The 20,583-nt window shown below is 42.6% G+C and overlaps 1 pseudogene; it reads right to left on the bottom strand.

Annotated features, from left to right (window-relative positions):
- Positions 1 to 8,339, bottom strand: part of LOC118571560 — an 81,646-nt pseudogene extending 73,307 nt beyond the window's left edge.
- Between the last annotated feature and the right edge of the window lie 12,244 nt (positions 8,340 to 20,583).

Raw genomic sequence — 20,583 nt, forward strand, 5'->3', positions numbered from 1 at the left:
TCTCTAATGGACCTAACCTCTCTGATAATTACTGGCTGTTTCAACACATACTGCCCTCTGAAACTATCTAGTGCTGTTTTTATTTCCAAATGACACAGGTTGCATTACCACCCACCCACCCCCCACTGTTGCTCCTTTACTCTATGGACTTGCAGGAGTCATCAGTAATAACCATACCATGGACTACATGTTTTGTCAAGACAGTCCATTCCTCTTTCATTCAGCCTTACTCATTATCACTGGACATGGGCACAATACAGAGAGATAATATGCCAAAATATTACACAGACAACCTGTCTTGGTGGCTTTTCTGTTGCTGTGAGTAAATATTATGCCCAAGGTGACTCACACTGGAAGTTTTCTAATTTGGGCTTGATTACAGTGACAGAGAAATAGGCTGCCACTATCAAGGATGGCAGCAGCATCATGGTGGAAAGGCATGGCACTCAGTCACATATACTGATACAGAGGTAGGAGGCTGAGAGAAACACTTGGTTTGGTCTGGGCTTTTGAACTTCAAATCCTGCCTACAGTGACACATGTTAACAAACAAGGACACACCAGCTTCAGCAAGGACACACCTCCTTCTGTTATACCAAACATTTGAATATAAGAGCCTGAGGGTGGAGGGCACAATATAACCATGACAGGAATATAACCTAAGGAGAGAGAGTTCTAGAGGAAAAGACAGAGAGTAAAGGATATTGAGAGAGAGAAACAGAGAGAGAATATACAAAAGAAGGAAACATTGCCCAGTAACAGGAAGGAGTCATCTCCTCTGAATGGATTACAGGCTTCCATAATATAGCCCTCCCTACGCCATCTAAGAAGAGATTAAACAATATAGTACCTCCAATCTTAGGTTTACATTCCTATCTTTTCTCTTACTGTATGGCATTATCCCTTGTTTTCCTCCCAGTTCACTCAAAGAACCTGGATCAGGTGAGGTGGAAACAGTGAAAGCAGTCCCTTGGTGTGGTTAAGTGTGACTGCTATAGACGATGACATCTGGAAGCTGCATTTCTAACTGGGTAGAAGTGCCTCACAAGACCACTAAAGTTTTAAATATTGATTTAACTATTTTAACAAGTTGGATTCTGAAGGTCTTAAATCCAAGCCAACATGATCACAGCCCAGACCAGACTCAACTGGGATAAAATGGGCTCAAGTAATGTCCTGTGTCTGGGGACTGAGGAGAAGTTGAAACACCTGGATGACAACACTTGGCTAGCACAGTACAATCTGTGCGGTAAGACCGACATGGAAGGACTCAACTGTCTCTGCTTGAGGCCAATGAATTCTTTATTTCCTGTGTTACTTTGCTGTGTGGGGCCTACATGCCTAAGCCATAGGGACCATCTCCTGTATAGCCATGTTGACCTCACTAAAATGCCATTTTAAAGAAGAGGGTGTAACACGGCACCTTTAAACTTTGAGCAGTGTGGATCTCACCAGGACCAGTACCTGATGGAGGATGGGCTTCCTTAGCAGGGAGCTGAGCTAACCTTGAGTAGAAAGCAACCATGTGATTTGCTGCCAACATGGCTCGTGACCTCATCACGATGGAAGCAGCCATGTGACTTGGCTATCATCATTTCTAATGGTTTCAGTTAAAAAAGGTAAATGCTATGTGACTTCTTGGTAACTGCAACCACATGGCACAATCAAAAATGGTGACACCCACAAAATGCCTGAGTCTTCAGGTTATTTATACCATTTATACTTAAAAGGCGGCATTAGAGTTCCATGGTGTGTTTGCTTTGATTTTTTTTGTTGTTGTTGTTGTTTGTTTGATTTTTTGAGACAGGTTTCTCTGTGTAGCCTTGGCTGTCCTGGAATTCACTCTGTAGACCAGGCTGGCCTCAAACTCATAGAGATCTGCCTGCCTCTGCCTCCCAAGTGCTGGGATTAAAGGCATGCATCACCACTGCCCATTGCTTTGATTTATTTTTGACATATTGCTTCATCTGATGTATACTGGCTTCCACAGGGGAGTGAAGAATTTTCTTAGCTACATGCCTCCAACACTAGTCAGGAATCCAATAAAGTTCCTAATCTTCTACATTGGTTAGAATTGGAAGGCTCATGTGAATTTGCATCAGTCTAGAGCCAATCTTGGGAAAGCACACATCCCAACAGAATCAAAAAGACTATGATGCCAGGGTGCTAGACAAGCTACAGCCAGTGAGCAGCTAAAGGCTGCAGACATAGGCTACACTGGTACACTGGGTCTTAACACCTCACTTCATACTCCAACCACATCTTGGAACATCCATACTTTTTTTTCCCCAAAAAACACTTGGGACTCTTCTGATCAACTTTGATGTCCATTCTTATATCTCCCCAAGCACGCCCTGAGAACTCATGCTTTTACTTTAATTCTGTTTGCTTTGAAATAAACAAGCTATGGGAAAAGAACATCCTAATATTGCTTCTTTCTTCAGTTATTTTATGTTTTCTGTGTCCTGTAGTCTTTAAACTATGAGAAGTTAACACCACATTGCATCTGGTAAACTATACCATACCTTTTCTAATCCAGGCAGTCTGACATATAGAAAGCCACCTCTTAGAGGGGAATTTAGTCTGAGTCATTTCATGTTCAACCTCTATTTAGATTGATAACATGACATGGATAGATTGAGAAATATAAAGGGGGGTGGGGATTTAGCTCAGTGGTAGAGCACTTGCCTAGCAAGCGCAAGGCCCTGGGTTTGGTCTGCAGCTCTGAGAAAAAAAAAAAGAGAAATATAAAGGGGTAACAGATTATAAATTAGGAGAGCAGGGAAACCCCACTCAATGAATTCAAAACATTGTCAAGTCTACCAAAAGGAGGGTCTATCCAGGATTCAAAGTAAACTAGTTTGCCAAGTCTTCTCAAGCCCACGTGAGATCAGTTGCACAACTGTCCTTGACAATACAGAAGAAAAATTACTTTGGCCACCTGCACAGTCTTCAGCACTCAGCAGGAAAGTTTAACCAAAGACTAAAAGACTTGGTAACAACCCAAGGGATCACACACCACAGATATTAAGTGTATGTCTACAGGTGATGTTAGTTAGATAAATATATTTCACTAATATTTTCTTCTTGATAAAAAGACGTTATCTAGATATAATACATCAGACTTTAGCTCACTGAAGCATATATAGCCAAGGGAGACCAGCCAGTGTTGCTTTAACATAAACACAAAATAATGGTAAATATCTCTTCTCTCCCTATCTAGAAGCCACATGGGAAGGGCATCATGCTGATTTTTAGCTCACACAAGAACTTTCAAAGGGTGTGAAAGCTTTGGTGGGTTCATTGCTCTGGAGAATAATCTTACAGGCCAAAGGAAAACCAGGAGTTTAATGGAAGGGGCTCTTGTGAGAAGATCAAGACAATCTAATCCTTTGACATTTTAATCCTTCAAGACACCAGCCACGGACCTCCTTTCCTCTCTACATCTGACAGTTGGGATCTTTGAGGGAAGATCCCTGGTGGGGTATCCCAATACTGCCAACTGACACCCCAAATACAGTTGGAAGAAGCCACATTAATTGTTCCAATCCCAGTATGGTTACTTCTTCAGAGAGAGTGAGCTAAGAACAGGCTAAACTGTTGAGAGTAAAAAGTCCTCAAACAAAAGAAATCAGTTACTTTCTTGACAAGAAGCCAGAAGTGTCACTGGAACTCTCAGCAGTTTCATCCTTACCAGAGGTCAAAGATGCCAAACGAGTTTGGGAGCTCTAATATCTGAGCTAAGAGATTCTGGGGGCTTTAAGAAGGAGCAAAGTTAAAAGTAGTAAAGAAGGCCTGCTAATAGAAAAAACCCTGTGGTCATGAGAACAGAACCTCTGACCTCTGGCCTGCATAAAGATCTAAAATTAAATGGAGACAGATGAATGTCTCTACATAGAAACCACCCCTACAAACCAGCAAGATTCACCTTAAGCCACACTAATGGAAAAGATGCAATAATTAGTTCTATGTACTAGGGGCCTACCAAGGGTATTGCTGAATCAAGCAATAGTAAACAGGTACAGCAGGCTGATGAGATGGCTCAGCCTTGAAAGGCTAAGCTCACAACCAAAAACTAAGCAGGTATACTCCTTCCCATTACAGTTTCTCATTCAAAGATAGGACAGAGTGCATCTTAATGAGTTTGAAGAAAAGGGTGTTTTTTAAAAACACCCTTCCAGTGTACCTGGGTTCAATTCCCAGCACCCACATGGCAGCTCATAGCTGTCTATAACTCCAGTTCCAGGGGCCTTAATGCCAATGCACATAAAGTTTTAAAAGTTTTTTAAAAAGTTAAATAAGTTTTTTAAAAAGCCATAGGTCAAATTTAAATAGGAACAACAAAGCTAAAGGAAGCCATGAACTTAAAGGCAAGAAGTGGTTTATGGGGTGCTGGGAGCAGGGAAAGGGAAAGGCCAAATGATGGAATTATAGTCTCGAGAGATTATCTGGAAACACTGAAACAGGCTTTATGGCCCCACATGCTAGGGGACTAACAATTTATGTCGGAACACACCAAGAATCACTCAAACCCTTTCTCTTGGGCTGTACATTTTCAGCCAGCAAAACAACAAGCCAGTTAGGTAGGACCACAGCAATGAATCCAGCTCTTCTGTTCTGGTCGAACTAGTGGAACTATGGCAATTTGGTTTCTAGAAGGAAATTCACTTCTTATTCAAAATCTTCATTGTCCCGGTCTGTGGAACCCAAATAAACATTGATCAGGACATTTATCAAGCACCTAAAACTGATTACCTAATTGCTCACAGGCAATTTCAACTGCAGACAAAACAGGAATCCTTTCAACCTCATCCCTTTCTCTGCTGTGACTACACCAGCCTGCAGGTAGGCAATGGACGCAGATTCCTACACTGGTTCCTCTGTATCAGAAATCCTTAATAAGAGCCTGGGCTCCGTTAGGACACTCATTCCCTTGTCTTTTTCATTCTGACCTGCATATCTGTATTCTCAGCACTGGTGACAGAGGCAGGGTTAGATGTTTAAGGCAATTCTCAAGGACATAGTATCAGGCAAGCCTGGGCTATATGGCACATTGCTCTCAAAATAAATACATGAATAACCACTTGAGAAACATCAAATAAAGTCATTCCTTTTTCTGGGTTGTTTGAGGCAGGGTTTCTCAGTGTATCCCTGGCTGTCCTAGAACTCACTCTTAAACTAGAATGGCCTCAAACTCGGAGATCCTCCTGCCACTGCCTCTGGAGTACTGGGACTAAAGGCGTGTGCCGCCACCATCAGGAATAAAGTTCTTAATAACTGGGAGTCACTGGAGAATAGAAGTGACACTGTGGTGTTTGAATGAGAATGGCCCCCATATGCCCTGTGACTGACTACTTAGTCATCAGGGAGTGGCACTGTTTGAGAGGGATTAGGTGGGGTGGTCTTGTTGGAGGAAGTGTGTCATTGCAGGTGGGCTTTGAGGTTTCAAGGGCCCAAACCAGGCCCAGTGGCTTTCTCTATTCTTGCTGCCTGCCTATCCAAGTGTAGAACTCTCAAGCACTTCTCCAGGACCATGTCTACCTGCATGCTACCATGTTCCTCACCATTATGACAATGAATTAAACCTCTGAAAATGTAAGCCAGCCCCAATTAAATGTTTTCCTTTACAACAGTTGCCATGGTCATGGTGTCTCTTCTCAGCAATAGTCACTAACACAGATACCAACAACCACTGTTTAAAAGAGGTAAAAATAAACCTTAAAAACACCTACCTAGGGGCTGGAGAGATGGCTCAGAGGTTAAGAGCACTGACTGCTCTTCCAGAGTTCCTGAGTTCAATTCCCAGCAACCACATGGTGGCTCACAACCATCTGTAATGAGATCTGGTGCCCTCTTCTAGCCTGTAGACATACATGTAGACAGAACATTATATACATAATAAATAAATAAATAATCTTTAAAAAAAAAAAAAAAGCCACCTACCTATACTGACTGTGAAAGAGTAGGTCCTTTCCTAGTAGAGGGAATGCCATAAATAACTGACTGTATGATCCTCTCTTTGTAAAATGTTAGCTGCTGAGTACTGTACGCTGACACACAAGCCACAGCCAGAAGCCCTGTGTCTCAATTCTCTCACCTGACTGAAGTGAGAAAACCAGGATTGCACTTATCAACATGAGAGAATTGCCCAATCGGAAATTTCAGTGGCTCAAAGTAACATCCACAAATTGTACACACACCAATTTGGTTTTCCTTCATTCACATGGTATGAATTAACAGACTGGGAAATACACAGAAAGGCACTTGCCCTGTCCCATCAGATTCTTCTTCTGAAATCCCTGCAGCTCACTGTCTTAATATTAAACAACTTGTAATCCAAGCCATTGCCTAGCCTGTTTCCCCTGCGATGTATACAACAAACTATTCCTTCTATTCTGGCCTCAGTGGAAACACCATGCTCCAAATACAAACCAGTTTCCTATTACTGCAATAGACAGCCCACTCTGTGTCTCAAATGGGTAGATTTAGCACTGTGAGGTGCCAAAAACCTTTAATCCAAGAATTGAGGAGTGGATTAGGGGCTACACACTGGGATCCAGGCAACCTTAGAGCACACTATTAGACCTTCACAAAGAAAATTCTCTTCAGTAGTTACACGCCTCCAGCTCTACCTAACACACACAGAGGAGATGGCCAGGAACAGATTTGCTAACGCATATACACCATAGGCTTATCCATTCTACATATGCTGTCAACCTGGAGAAATGCTGTTTACTGCTCTCCTGCTAACATGGCTTGCTTAGTTTTACCCTTATAGAACTCAGGACCACCTGCCCAGGGTGACACCAACCACAGTGGGATAGACCCTACTACATCAATCATTAAGGAAGAAAATACCCCATAAGTTTGCCTACAGACCAGTCTGACTCTAGCTTGTGTCAAGCTGACCAAATCTAACCAGCATACCTACTGAGTCATCTATCTCTCAGCTTGTTAAGCAAATCTCAACTCTCTTAACACTGGCTTTTCAGCGTGTACATGTGCGTGCACTCACACACCCACAAGTTTTCACACACACCCACAAGTTTTGAAAATCTGTCATGTTTAGGACTGGAAAGATGGCTCAACAGTTAAGACCACTTGTTGCTCTTGTAGAAGTCCTGGGTTTGGTTCCCAGCACTAACCTGGTGGCACACAATCATCCCTGCATCCTGTTGCAGGTGATTGGATGCCTCCTTCTGTCCTCTGTGGGCACCAAACACACACAGGGTAACCACATATATATGCAAATAAATCACTAATGCACATGAAATAAATACATTTAGTAAATTTAAAATACCACCCCCATATATCTCATATGTCACCATGGATTAAACAGCCAGAAATACAAAGAACTGTAACAAATATCTGTAGCCCAAACTGTAACTTTACAATTAAAATAATCAAGGAACTCAAACAAAGGAGAGATATTCCACAACTGTGAACAGGAAGCCTCAATATTATGTCAGAACAGAATCTGAGCTATAGATTCAACAACAGTACAATAAAAAGTCTAACAATTGTTTCCTATCAACAACAGAAAACTAATGACAAAAGGTCACCATGAATGAAAAAATTATCAACACAAAACTGAGTAAATAGCACACACAGTGACATCAAATCTTCGCACACAACCGCAATGAAGAGTGTACCGTCTAGGAAAGAATCAAGAGATCAACAGAACTTAAGGGCAAACTTAGAAATAAAGACGCAATTAATATAGAGTCAATTGTGACATACGAGGCCAGGAAACCCTGTACGCCTGGCCTTGCTGACACACGTGACTGGACCACCCTGGCATCCACATGCAAATGTGTTAATGACGCAGATGTTACACCCTACACAGAATTAACTGCAGACGGATCTAAACCTGAGTGATCAGTGCCAAGTGCAGAACTTCCAGAAGACACGGAGACTGTCAGTTACCAATCTGCCTTCCCCTGGCTACTAGGATAGCGGCGCATGCACTTGCTTTGCATAGTGACGTCACAATAAGCATACCCCAACCCCGTGTTCTGCTCAGGCGCTGCCGCAATCCACAGATGCAACTTGTTCAGAGGCCGCAGGACCCAGGAGTTGCAGGAACACTAAGGACCTCAGGGAACTCACGTCACCCGCGCGCAGCGTCAGGCCGCGGGTTTCCACAGCCCCGGGACCCCACCGCGGCTCCCGAGCCTCCTTCCCTGTTGGGGACGGCGGCCTCTCACTCACCATGGCGGATTCCGAGCTCGCCCCGCTCTCCTCACAGCTCCCGGCAGCAGGTCACAGCGCAGGACGTGGAACACGGTGAGCGGCTCCCTCAACCCAGAGCTGGGAGTGCCTGCAGCATGGCAGACTGGAAGTGCCCGCCCCATTGTGACTGGCAGTCCGGCTAGAGGCCGTGATTGGCTAGTGATGCCTGAGTGACAGGAGCAGCTCCTTTAGGGACAGAAATGGGGGAACACAATGATTCCCAGCCCTGGCTTCCATCCTAGCCACAGAGCTGCCCCAGAACTGCAGAGATTGGCAACACAGCCGCCCTCACGCCTGGACTGCATAGTCCGTGCTTTTTTCCTTGCAGTCACTAGGCACGTCCCCTTCTTCCTCCTGGGCACAGGATGTTAGGTCCCAAACCGAGGACAAACAGCTGAGGAACCTATTTAACGTACTGTAGCAATTTTATGAGAAAGTATCTGAACTCAGATGTTACACAGTAGGGCCAGAGTAAGTGTCTGGTCTGGCAAGACCAACCCTGCCACCAAACCCTTTGTAGTGCCACAGCAGCTGCAGAGTGGGGTGAGGGGCTCCCCCTATCCCAGCTAGAGAGAAAATTGTGCTACCTTGATCCTTTGCAGGGACCAGGTGCTCTGGTAGAAATAACACCTCAGTCCCTGCCATCCATATCATATACCTAAAGAGTCTGGGATGGTTAGGTGGAAGCCTCCCCTCTCTCTCCTCAGACCTGCCCCGCCAAGTCTCCCCAAACAGAAGATCCTCCCCTAGAGTTGCCCTCCTGTTACAGACCCCCACCCCCTCAAAGCCCACCAAAAGCCAGCCCCTTCATGGGGCTGCTCAAGACCATGCCTACAACTTATTTAAAGCCTGACAGCCATATTTGCCATGTGACTTCCCCTGCCTTTCCAAGGCTCATCCAGGATTGCTTTGCTCTGTTCATTAAACCTGAATTTATTTATTTGGCTTGATTAGCTGATTACATCAGCAGCAGAGGAACCCAGCAACTGAGGATTTAAAACTTATCACCAGGCACCTGCTGAGTCAGACCTCAACTCTGTCCAGCTTATTGGGAGTTGAACACTCATTTTGGGGACACTAGTGGAGTTTACTATGAAACTGAGAAAAGACAAACCTGTTTCAGGGACAGCCATACATCAGGCCAGCTGTGGAAAATGTAATATTATCTTCATTTTTGTAAAAAGTTTATTAAAAATGCACCAGAAATATGCAATCTCTTAAACTATTATTCTGTAGAAAAGGCCAATCAATGTATATACAGGATTTTAGTCAACTAAACCCTATGCAGTCAAAGTTAGTTTGTAGTGGCATTCCTGCTGAGCTCCTTGCCTGGTTCCAGAGAGCAGCACCTAGCTCTAATCCTTCATTTAACCACACCTTGTGTTTCTCTTACCTTCTGTTTCTCTTAGCGCCATATATGAATCATGTTTGAGAGTCAAGGATCCAAGAGTCCCCGAGGATCAAAGGCATGCAAAATTTGGTTCAGGAAACATGGGAAGACCATGGTACCTGAGAAATCATGTAATTTACACTTGGTATTTGGTCTCTGGAAGCACCTTTTAGGTTGCTTTGAAGGTACAGAAATTAACTGACTAAACTGTAACAGAGAGTAAATAAAAATGGCCTAGGTGAAGGGAAAGTGCTTCAGCCCTTCGAGGCTGGAACCCCCCCCCACCCCCCCGCAGCCATGAAAGACTAGATTCATTCATTTTTTTAATCTTTTTTTTTTTTTAAGATTTATTTATTATGTTTACAGTGTTCTGTCTGCATATACACCTGCAGGCCAGAAGAGGGCACCAGATCTCATTACAGATGGCTGTGAGTCACCATGTGGTTGGTGGGAATTGAACTCAGGACCTCTGGAAGAACAGCCAGGGCTCTTAACCTGAGTCATCTCTCCAGCCCCTAGATTCATTCTTAAGATGCCTCTGAGACTTCATTCCATGGACCCGAGTGGACCCACACACCTGTGCTGTGACATTCAGTAACATTAGTTTTTACTTAATAACTCCATATTTAATATACGGCCTTGTAATGTTCTGATGTCTAAATTATACATATTTTACTGCCCACTTGATATATGTCTTCAGATTCATTTTTCTCAATTCTGCATCATTAGTAAAAAGTAAGCCACATTAAGAATAAGCATTTTTACATCATGATCATATTGTTTCATTTTCTTTGTCAGAGTCTCCCTCTGTAGCCTTGGCTGGTGGGGAATTCACTATGCAGACCTGGCTAGCCTCAAGATCATAAAGATCAGTTTGCCTCTACTACAGAGTGCTAAGATTAAAGGCCTGCACCACCCTGTCTGACTTCTAGTAATTCCTCACAGGTAGTAATGAAATAAACAGAAGTTCAGTGTGGCACAAGGTTGTACTATGAACTGAGGACACTGTTGCAGGGAGACCACAGTGAGATTTAGGCAAGCCTGGGTTATACGTGAGACCCTATCTCAAAGAGCAAATGACAAAGCACATGCAGCCTCCACCACCCTAGCATTTTGGGCCATTAGTATCAGTCTTTGTCCTGGAGTCCACGTGGGACTATGGCACCCTGGCCTCTGCCTCCAAGTCCACTGTCCACTTTTGGACACCCTGTCTGGAACCTGTGATGGTGCTGAAGCAGCAGCCAGCAGCAGTGGCAATGTCATGAAGAATCCCTGTCCAGCTACTTTACTTCTGTGCTCCACTGCTCTGTGGAGGAATTTCCTCCTGTGTCCTGCCTGCAGGCCTTCCACTGAGGGTTCTTTAAAGCCACACCAACACTTGACTGGCAGGTTCAGTCTGGCTCACTATATGATTTCTGGCTCAGGTGATCTACTTTCCCAGGGCTACTCATTTCTACCTCACCTTAGAAAATAGCAGGTGTAGTCACATGCTAATGCTGATTACAGAAGTGGTTGGCCAGTCAGTGACAGCCCCTGCATGGGTTAGAGGTGCATGTGGTATATTTTCAAATCTTATAAACAATTTCTAAAATGACTGAAAGCAGTAGGTGATGGGGAGCTGAAGATGGCTTTCCATTCTAAGATGACCCTGCTGGCGTCAATTACCTTCACATTTCAGCACAGAGTATCTGGCAATTTCAAAGCATAAGCTCATGTTTGTTTACAACATCTTACTTGTGAACATGAAGACTGCCATGACAACCACGACACATCTATAGTGGCTCCTGCTGTTTTGAGGGCACACTGAGTGGGTGCACTTTGGCTGCCATGTTTTTTATTGTTAGAAAAGTTAAGTAAAACCATCTTCCAAGGGTACTGTCTCACTAGCTTCAGAAACCTGCAGTGCCTCCAGAGAAGGCTGGTTTGTCAAGATGGTGCTGCTCTTGCAGAGGACCTGAATCTGGTGCCCAACACCCAGCATGGTTGTCTCACATGCCTGTAACTGTGACTGAAAGGGATCTGACCCCTCTTCCGTCCTCTGGAAGAACTAGTCATGCAGGTACATACATTCAGGCATGCACAAAGCAAACATAAACAAATAAACCTCAACAAAGAAACTGAAACAAGAAAAGAAGGTCCAGACACTGTTAAAAAGAAACATACTATGAACACAGTATATTTGTTTAATATCTAGAAGGCATTTTTTTCTTATTCACGACTCAGTTTGTTATATATTGTGTAGATGTTATGTAAAGAGCATAAATATGGCCTTGTATGGTGACATGTACCTTAATCCTATACCTTGTGGAGCACAGTCTGTGACTTCTAGGCCAGCTAGGAGCACACAGAGAGACCTGGGCTCAAAAATAAAATTAAACATGTAAGGAATTGAAGTGACAAATAGAAACTCTTCATCCTAGAAAGACTAGTCTCTTGAATGTAATTCTTGAAGATCACTAGTGTATCATGTGAATTTATTTTTCTCATAGAGGTGATCCTCAGATTTATTTGAATGCTTTTGAGTTGGTGAAGTATCAACTTTTAAATATTTGAAAAAGTAAATCTGTTGATTTAAAACTGCAGAGATTTAGTACTCAGATTTTTTTTGGGGGGGTGAGGGGGGAGAGATGGCACAGCTCCTAACCCTCTGCTGTTAGAGGGAACTCACGTTGCACCCAGCACCTATATCAGGCAGGTACTTAGAGAGACCATGAATCAAAAAATTGAAAAAAAGTAAACATATCTATTTAATTAAGGTTTTTTTTTGAGACAGAGTCTCTTTGTGTAGCCAATGTTGAACTTGCTTCTTTATGGGTTTTTGTTTGTTTACCTGTTTGTTTGTTTGTTTTAAGAAGGACTTTTCCTATGCAGCACCAGCTGGCCTGAAGCTCACTGTATAGATCAGGTTGACCTCAAACTCACAGATGTCTTCCTCCCTCAATCTGTTGACAAGTAAATAGTAATGAAAAGTACAGTCGAACATGAATAGAAATGGAGATGCTGTTTATAAACATACCTATTCCATTGGACTTTGTGTTGAGAGATGTCCTTCCCAAATGCTACCCCATCCCCACTGCTTGACTCAGGCTATCATGTGGGACACCTCTCCCTTGCCCTGTGTCACAGCCTTGGAAATGGGCAATGCTGGTCTAAACCCGATGCTTAGTCACCCACCTCTGGGGGCTCTGCTGTAAAATTTATCCAAAATTGGGGCTCTTTGATACCATACACTCAAAAAATGGGCTGAGCTCCCTATGTCCAGGGTTTTTGAGCTCTGCACTCCCATCCATCCCTCTGTAACCAGTGCTCAGCAACCCAGGTTTTGTTGGCTGGGGTTGTAGGGGCTCCAGACACCTTTTCACCCAGGAACTGATTCTGAGCCCTCTGCCCCAAATGAGTTGAGTCTCTGGCACCTCCTACCTCTCTTCTTTTTCCTCTTCTTCTTCTTCTTCTTCTTCTTCTTCTTCTTCTTCTCTCTCTCTCTCTCTCTCTCTCTCTCTCTCTCTCTCTCTCTCGCTCGCTCTTAAATTACAAACTATATGGCCTATGGCTTCAGCTTCTTGCTAGCTAGCTTTTTCATCTTAAATTAACCCATTTCTATACATCTATATGTTGCCACATGGCCATGGTGTTACTGGTCTGCTGACATCTTGTTGCCCCTTTGGCAGCAGGCTCACATCTCCCCTGACTCCACCCTTCTTCTCTCTGTATCTCTGCTTGGATTTCCCATCTGCTTGTAAGCTTTCTTGTAATAGGCAAAAACAGCTTTATTTATTATCCAATGGGAGCCACACATATTCACAGCATACAGAAAGACATCCCACAGCATTTCCCCTTTTCTGTCTAATCAAAAAGAAAGGATTTAACTTTAACATAATAAAATGATATATAACAAAACAGTTATCAAGCAAGAATTACAGTTACAGCTTCTAGTCTATTTGTATTTGAAAAAATTAAAGAAAATATTCTATCATCTATCCAATTTTTGTGAGTCTAAAGTTTCATATCTGATTTACCTTTTGTCATGACTAAGGAAAACTATAATTATAATTTTCTAGTCTTCAATCCCATCAAAGACCCAAGAAGGATATAATATTGCCTGAGTAAACAGGAAGTGCATGGCAAGCAACTTCCATAATGGTAGAAATGACAAATATATCTGGCTGCCTGGACAGTCATCCAAAGTTCCTTTGTAATGTTGGGACATCTATCCTCAGCCTACAGGCCTAGAGTCTCTGGTATAGCTTTCTGTGAAGCAGGAAATTTTAAGGACTGTTCCACCCATTCTGGCAAAGTTCATCAGTAGCTTCTCCTCATGTCCTGTAGAATGTCTGGCAGTCTTCTCTGTGAAGCAGGAAACTGAAGGACCATCTTGCAAAGTTTAGTGGTCATTTTCCTATGGGTCCTGCATGTCCAGTTTATACAAAATACTGTCAAGCAGTCCAGCCAAGAGCAGTTTCTTGCTCAAATGGCTAGCTTTTGCCATAAAGAAAGCAACCTCCATATGGAGTTTCTTTGATGCCTATTATCCTCTTTGAAGTAATTGGTGCTGCCAGGAGCAGAAGTGCCTCACTGTCCATAAAAGTCCGAGTTCTTAAAACATTTTAAATACCATATTCTGTATGTCTTTGAAGCATTTGAAGATTACCTACCTAATTGAAATATACCTTTGTATGCCTAAAAAACTTAACTAACATGACAATAAGTTTGATTATTGTAGATGACTATTAATCTGTATTTCTAAATTATATTTTACAATTTTAAATGAATTGTTTAAACATAATACCTTAAACAAGGGTAGAAATATATATACAGTATAAACAAAATTAACTTTAAATTCATATCAATAAATTAAAATCTATAGCAATGTAAAATATTTCAAATGAGTTGTTTTTTAAAAGTAGATTCAATAATCTACCCTTTTATCCTATCGTATCTATAACCCATAATTGTATATTGCTGCAAGCCAAAAAAATATATGGAGTAGGATTTCAGCTGATTATCACAAGCTAATACCTGGAAGAATGCAAGAGCCTTCCAGAGGTCAAGCTGAGACTCAAGAAGTCATGGTGACATTGACTTTTTTTTTTTTTAAGCCGTTTCCTTCTATGAGTTTCTTGTGTGCTATTGTAGCTTCTCCATCATTTACTGGGCACCATTTCCCCTCTACTAAAGGAATATTTAGATAACCTTCTGCACTGACAGCTATGCACAGGCAGAACCCCAGTTCAGGCATCCCTGTAATTATTGTCATTGGCAGCATCCAGCCAGAACTATCACTAGATGGAAGAAAATTTCTTATCAGAGATACCTCTGTACTCTCTAAGAACAGACATAAGCATCCAAACTATCTGTTTGAGAAGGTCTGGCAGATGTGCTAATTAAGCTTAACTTTCTCCTTTCCAAAGTCTTATCTTTAGTTTTAAATTCACGCTTAACAATTCACTCAGAACTATAGGGTTCCTACTTACAGATACATCTAGCTGTGATGGAAGATGCTTAGCCAAGTTGTCTAGTGACCAAACACACTTCCCACTGCTCTGCCAGAATCTGTGGGAGCAGAGACAGCTTGGACAGATAAGAGCAAAAGGAATAAAAGGCAGTTTTATTTTCAGAGCAAGGATGAGACAGAGAAGAGAAAAGAGAATGGAAGAACTAGATGGGTAAGAACTGGAGAAGAATGAACTGAGATGGGGAAGAACTAGATTGAAGGGCTAGAAGAGAGTACTAGAGGAATGAGATAAAAGATGAGGAAGAGCCAGATGGGGAAGAGCAAGATTAGGAAGAACAAGATGAGAAAGAAGGAGATGGAAGAGGAGCTAAGATGGGAAAGAACTAGATGGATGAGAACCTAGATGGGGCAGAACTAAGATGAGAGAATTAATATAGAACTCAGAGGGGACAGCAGATAAATGTAGAGAGAAATCAGGCAAAAAAAAGGAGCTAAGCATGAGAGCAGAACTGAAGCTGGGTAGACAGAATTTTATCCCAGAGGAATAAAGTGGACGGATAAAAGAGCACGGTGTACTTAGATTATTTTCCCAAAAATAATTCTCGCCATTTGTAGCTTCTCTTCTGGGCCCCTGGGAAGAAGATTATTAAGCATGGTCCTTAGTAATATTTGAGACTATATCATATCCCCCTTTTTCTTTTAGAAAGAAATTGACTTGACTGTGACCAATAACAATTTGCAACCAACCACCTAAACAAAGACAAATATCCATAATCCATTTTCTTTTGAGAATGTGGGTATAGTCTTCTAGGCTACTTCCTGCTGATTGGGGGCACTATTAATCTTATGGGGATCCTGAGACAATTCAAGATAATGGTCAAGTCCTGGGAAGACTGGTTATAACATTTGTTGATAGATACCATCTATCAAGGTTCAGGAGGTCTCACTTGATCTTAACCTGAAACAAATCCATAACCTCTTGCTTTCTGTGGAAACAAAAGCAGAGCCTCCTTTCTAAAGCAAAATATCCTTAGACCCAAATTCTGAAGTCAAGATATCTTTAAGAAAATGTTTCTCTCCAGTTAATAATCCCAAAGACAATATAATCCAGACTCTCTGTGCAATTTCCATCTTTACATGGCTTAACTTTTATATTACTTTTACTGTCTTTAAAAGGCTTTATTTTTTAACTATTTATTTATTTATATAACTGTCTATATTCCTTTCCCTCTCTCTTCCAAGCCTACGTACATTTTTTACACACACTGTAAACCATTTAGAGTTTTATTCCATCTGAATCTGTCTTATTGTGTATCTATAATTCTTCTCTGGCCAGGAGAGATTTTAAACTGCTAAGCTGTGAGGTGACTTTAACTGTTGACTCCACCCCATTCTGCTTTCCAACTTGGTGGAGGTATGTTTATAGCCAGCTCTGGGAGCCATGTTCATCGCTGACTCTGGGAAGCAGTGGGTCTATGCCTCCGTCAAATAGTATGTAGCCCAGAAACCTTTTTATTTGTCTGTACTAGCAAAAGGTAAATCCACCTTGCACTGCACTGCACACCTTGGAGACACCTCTGTGTGCTGTGTTGGGAATCCACCATGCTAGCTCATGCCCACACATCATGGTGTCTCTGTATCATGGCTTGCCTGAGAGACACAACTAGAAAGCTGATTTTAGCTCTGTTCTAGAATCTTTTTTAAAAAGCTTTGTCAGGTTTGGGGTAGAAATTCTTGCTACCATGTCTGGGCATCAAATGTAGTCGGGTATTTCTCCATTCCTGCCTTGCCCAACAGTCCAGACAAATCTCTACCACCTGTGGTCCCATGGCTGATCATAAAATAATCACTCAGAGGCTCATATTAATTACAAAATATATGGCCTATGTCTTCAGCGTCTTGCTAGCTAGCTCTTAAATTAACCCATTCTATAAATCTATATGTTGTCACTTGGCTGTGGCATTTCTGGTCTGCTGACATCTTATTGCTCCTTTGACAGTGGCCTCGAGTCTCCCCCATCTTGTCTCTCTTGTCTCCTCGTGTTCTCTCTGTTTGTCCATCTTACCTGTCTCTCATACTCCAATATGGCCTTTTACTCCTTCACTCTCCCTGATCCTTAATAAGCCTCTTGCACTAACTTTGTTGTGCATGGTGTGTTCTCTTAGCAGCATGCCTTGGCAGGTCCTGCTGAAAAGTACCCACTTTGCCTTTTTAAAACATCTTTTCATTGGTGTAGAAGACTCACAAGGCTTTCCTGGCATTTGGTCTGGCCATGCTGGGATCCTCCCTGCCCACTCCACCTGCAACAGATCTGCTGTTTTTGCTTGTTTCTGTCTGCTCTCCCATCCCACTCTTCATAAATGTCCCATCCTTATATTTGTTACAACATAGGAATCCAAGCTGGAGAGGCCAGCTACTTCATACCCAGCATACAACTATTCTCCCTTACAGCATCTACTGATTTAACCCTCAATAAGCAACTTGCCTTTCCCACTTCCTCCAGAAACAGATTTGTGAGGTCTTCAGGGTGGCAGTTAACTGAATGTGTCTTCACCCTTACCTTCCGCTGAGCATGAACTCACCAACTCCCCATCCTTCTCCCCACATTGTTCCATGCCATCAGGAAGTAGCCAGATTTGAACCAGTGCCCATATACCTAAAAAAGCCATTATATCTTATTGGAACCTCCACTTTTTCCTGCATGGTCTGAGAAAGCACATTCCTGTCTCTCCAATCCCCACCCACTCAGAGAATCTCCAAACAAAGGGGAGACACCAAATAGCCCAGTTCCAAGTTCTTGGCGATTATTGCAACTTCCAGTATAACAACAGGCTTATTTGAGCAAAGCAACTCCCAGGCAGATTCTTTAGTGCCATAGGTTGAGGCTGGAGAAACCACTCACCTGAACTAAAGCAGGGAAGTTATATAAGTTGTAGGTGAGGGGTGATGACATGTTTGCCACAAGCTTGGTTGTGCCCAAGTATTATCAAAAGTTGAACACTTTAGGCAGAGATTTGGGTAACTGGCAACTTAAGGGGAGGAAGCTGCCATAGCCACCAAGGATGTAGAAGTGAGTTTTGGGGGGCCCTTCCCTTTGTTTGGAGATTCTCTGAGTGGGTGGGGTTTGAAGAGACAGGGATGGGGCTTCTCAGACCATGCAGGAGAAAACTGGAGGTTCCAATCTAACAGATTCTACTCTTTTTTCCGAGATAGGGTTTCTCTATGTAGCTTTGGAGCCTGTCCTGGGACTCACTCTGTAGCCCAGACTCACAGATAACCACCTGCCTCTGCCTACCGAGTGCTGGGATTACAGGTGTGCACCACCACCGCCCAGCCAGATTCCACTCTTTAGTGACCAATAGGAGTCTGACTCCTAGTGACCCAGGCTGCCTAGGTCAGGAAAACTAGCAGTTAAGAGCACAGGCTGCTCTTCCAGAGGACCCAGGTTTGAGATCCAGGATGACATGGTAGCTATCAGCTGTGGGGTAATTCAATTTCCAGGGTATTTGACTCCCAATCAGGCCTCCCTGGCCACTGAGCATGAACATGGTACACAGATTGGTGTAAAGGCAAAAAAAAGCTCAATGTAATGAAATAATAATTTTACAAAAATAAAAAAGAAAGTAGAGACAATTCATACCATAAAACTTCTTTTTCCAGCTGGGCATAGTAGTCCACACCTTTAATACCAACACTTCTGAAGGAGAGGAAGGAGTATCTCTGTAAGTTCTAGACTATCCCAGTCTACACAGTGACATCCAGGATAGCCAGGGTAATGTAGAGAGACCATGTCTCAAATAACAAATGAACAAAAACCTTATTTTTCTGGACAATGATATGCTTTCTCCCTAGCAATCTAGATAGGAGCCCCACAGAGGTGTCCTGTCAGATCAAATCTAAACAACCAGGATGCTGTGATACTGAATCACTGTCTATATGCCTACATAGAGACCACCTATTAAATAAAGGAGGCTCTAGCCTGTAGGGGACCCTACAGGTGTCAATATGGAGCTGCAATCCTAGAAGAGATAAGAATGGAAACCCAGTGTAGATTGACTTTGTCAACCTGCATCAGACTTCTGGGTGTCTAATGCCAGGCAGATAATAGTCATCATATTTCAAACATGGTACAATTTGGGAAAAGATTTCCAGAGTACAATTAGTTCAACCAGTAGAATTCCAGGTGCACCATAAAGCTTAGGCTGTGACTACATAGAAACTCTTTGATAAAGTACATGTGACTATGAGGGTGGGTTCTATAGCTAAAATGGCCTAGAATCTACCGTGGTCTCTGACCAAGATAACATAGAGGTCAGCAGGCCATGAAGCACGTATGACATCTCCCTTAATGATGAATAATGGCCTAGTGAGGGAAGAGTCTGGAATAATCATTCTGAGGAATTTGGGTGAGGTCTACTTCCACAGATAGCCAAAAGGTCACCAGGTCATTAACAAAATCCACTTTTAGCTTTCTGGATGGAATGCAGGTATTTGATTTCCTGTCCTCCATTGAGGAGAAACCCCTGTGTGATTAACATTCCTGGTTCTCTTAGTGCGTCTCCGTGAGTACAAGGCCCTCATACCCTCTCTACCAGGTGTCCCCCTGAGAGCTTTTCTCTACTGTCTGACCTCACTGTGGATCTACTACAGCTTACACAACAACAATGCTTCTTCTTTTCGCTTACCTTCTTATTTTAAAATTATACTAATTTATTTGTGTATTGGGTGCACATGTGCCTCTCAGTGCAAGTTATCAAAGTCAGGATAACTTGCAGGAATTATTTTGTGAGTGAGTGGGGGTTATGTGTGTGTGCACACCTTCACACACCACAGTGTTCATGGAGTAATCAGGGCACAGTTCATAGGAACTGATTCTCTTCTTCAACATATGAGGCCAGGACATGTCATCAGGCTTCATGGAAAGTGCCTTTGCCTGATAAGCCACCCCACCTGTCCTAGGTCTGCTTCTCTCTGAATGTGGTGAATATGTTCACTGCCATGTCACCTCATAGTCACTGCCATTTCACATAGAAAATATTACTGTTTTCATTATTGTACACTTCATTATTTTACACAACTATATTGTCAAACACATGAATTTGAGAAAATTTGCAATGGATGTAACATCATTCAGCAAAAACTATTAAGAAGGATCATCAAGCTGGGCAATGTTGGTGCACACCTTTAATCCCAACACTCGGGAGGCAGAGCCAGGAGGATCGCTGTGAGTTCGAGGTCAGCCTGGACTATAGAGTGAGATCCAGGCACCAAAACTACAAAGAGAAACTCTTTCTTATAAAACAAACAGACAAACAAACAAACAACAACAAAAACAAAAAAGAAGGGTTAACAAGATGGTTCAGAGTAAAAATGTGTGAGCCAAGGACCTAGGTTCAGTACCTGGTATCCATGGCAGAAGGACAAATGGTTTTCTGGAAGTGTCCTCTGCCCTCCAATGCTTGCACAGTAGCATGTGAACATAGACAGGCAGACAGACAGACACACACAC

This window comes from Onychomys torridus, chromosome 21, assembly GCF_903995425.1.
Source record: "Onychomys torridus chromosome 21, mOncTor1.1, whole genome shotgun sequence".
Classification (NCBI taxonomy): Eukaryota; Metazoa; Chordata; class Mammalia; order Rodentia; family Cricetidae; genus Onychomys; species Onychomys torridus.